Below are 2,500 nucleotides of genomic sequence, written 5' to 3'. Positions count from 1 at the left end.
TTCCCAAAGACACTCCTTATGTGTTGATATACAAGCGGGTCAGCAGGCCTTGTGGCACAGACACCCCAGTCAATACTGAAGTACAGCACAGGGTCATCAATCAAGAACTGGTCGATATTGTTAACCGTGACAACTTGTTATTTATGCAGGTAATTTCTTTGTACGTTTTCCTCTCTGAACTGTGATTCTCTTTTCAGTAATATGTAGCATCATGACCAGGTCGCGCACGCAACTTCGTTCCCAGGGTCTCACAGGAAGCAGAGGAGAAAGACCCTGGGAACGAGGTTGGTCGCACACGAACCACATGGTCAGAGCTTCTTCGTAGGATTCTTCTCCGAACGGGATGCTAGTTCGTCGCCGGGCTACCTGACGGTTCGAGCGTTAGCCCTTCGCTCTGGCGAAGGGCTAACGCTCGAATCGTCAGCTTTCCAAATCGTTCAGGTGGTAATTCGACCTTTATCAACACGTTTCATCAAACCGAAATTTCCTGTTTTCACTCTCCCACCGACGCAGCACCACAGTTCCTTTAGAAACTAGAAATTTGTTTACCTTTTATTCACTTGGCGGAAGAGAGACGGCGTGTAGGAAAGTTTCTTATTTAAGTAACATCCCCGGTGACAGGGCTGGGGTCTCGAACTAGCGACCCTGTGATCTGGAGACCGACACGCAAACCGCCACATTATGCCTCCCGTCTTAATTCTTGGGTTTCACTCACGTGATCAACAGCCATGTTCAGTCAACGAAAACAAAAGAAAAAGTTTGCATAATAATAGATTTCAATTCCCGGAGTATTTTATCTTGACACCAACATGGCGGTCGTGACGTCATGTGAAATCCAAGAATTGCTCAGTACCAATTGTTCTCCGTACAGAATCGCTTTCGAAACTTATTATATAACGCTCTATCATGAACTTCTAAAATAGTTTATTTTTTCAAATTCGACAAGCATGGTTACTTTAAGTTGTAGTGAGTTAGCTTTTTTAAGCATATTTCAGCCTTCGTAATCTTGCGTTTCAGTTTAATGGACAAAAGACACGGCAGTGGGTCGTGAGCAGCTGCAGCGATGAAGTGACTGCATTAAGAATACATTCGTTAATGGGTCTTCGTTAAAGGAAGAGTTGCACGTCTTTTCGTATGGGCATGCTCTCACGTCAGTCCCTTGAATTTCATTGTTATTGAAACAATCGAAAGCACTGATGCAGGAATCGGAAACAATGCCATAAAAGTGGAATTACTTTTGCAATCCTTTCCTTTGTGTCATGAACCTACTACATGCGAATAGATAACTCGTGCGTAGAATAAAATGTTCGACCCGTACAATAAATTGCATGGTCAAGACTAAATTTGACATTTTCTCTGTAAGCCCGCAGTATCCTCAACCACATGTGGGTCTCAGTAATTCAGGGTATTTGCTTTAGTACTTTCTGTGATTAACGAACATCCTCTGGTGAAGTAAGAACCGCAAAGTTTACTACTGATAGCGCCAAACCTTGGACATGCGCAAAACCGTGAAACTGTCCCTTTAAGGGCTGGACAATGCTTTAATTTACGTATATCTATGATGAAAACTGAAAACGTATATTCTTTCGTCTACAGGAGCAAGAGCGTCAAGCAATCAGCGCTGTCAAACGGAAAGCTTGGTCGCACAACTATCATCCCCGGGATGATGAGGATGACGATAATGACAGAGGTCCCCCAGGGAGCTGTGGCAGTGGCCCCGGCCTTGCAACCCCGTTTAATCGGTTTGTCTTTTAGCCCATTAGATCATTCTAGAGAGCCGGAAACCCTTCACTAAGTTCATCTCAATAACTTGTTTTGTAACGTGGTAATCATAGTATGCGGAAAGCGTTTGGTTACTGAGTCAGCTTATTACATTTGCGAATCGTTTTGTAGTCATGTCATTGCGAAGGGAACCAGCTTTACTTAAAAGCCCGAACCTGATGCAAAGAACTGAGGAAACAAATATCTTGAGCACTTTCAAAAGACACTCTGATATCCAGGAATGGATAATCTATGAAGTCGTAGAATGTGTCAACCATCATGGAGACTTTTCTCGGGGTTGATGTTTAAGGCTTTAGGAAGTATTATTTTGCTTCATTTATTTAACTGAATAAAGTAGCACTGATGCTGAAATCTAAAGTCGCCTGACGTTTTTATTCCTCTGATCTCAATGACCTCATCGTTCCGCCCACAACACACGACGCAAGTTCTAAAGCATAAGCAACCTTCGCATCTCAGTAGTGTCTTGATCCATTAGTGCCTTTAGGTCCGCCAAATTACATGCTACTATGCCCCAATCGTGGGACCAGTTTGTTCTGATTAATTTAATCATAATGCTATGATATTTTTATTCATTTTTACTTTTTGTAGGAAATTCTATTAATGCTATCATTATTTTTAACTTATTTTATTTTATTTAGTTAGACGTCTTGCGTGGTGGCACCCCTTTGAAGCACTAGAAATTTTTTATGTAAGGTTGAATAAGGGTTGAATCCTGGAC

General features: G+C 42.2%; 1 pseudogene; it reads left to right on the top strand.

The window, feature by feature from the left end:
• LOC138015801 (ubiquitin carboxyl-terminal hydrolase 38-like) overlaps window positions 1-2,139 on the top strand; it is a 12,114-nt pseudogene extending 9,975 nt beyond the window's left edge.
• The last annotated feature ends 361 nt before the right edge of the window (window positions 2,140-2,500 follow it).

This window comes from Montipora capricornis, chromosome 9, assembly GCF_036669925.1.
Source record: "Montipora capricornis isolate CH-2021 chromosome 9, ASM3666992v2, whole genome shotgun sequence".
In the NCBI taxonomy this organism is placed as follows: domain Eukaryota; kingdom Metazoa; phylum Cnidaria; class Anthozoa; order Scleractinia; family Acroporidae; genus Montipora; species Montipora capricornis.
This window is presented reverse-complemented; position numbering and strand designations above follow the sequence as displayed.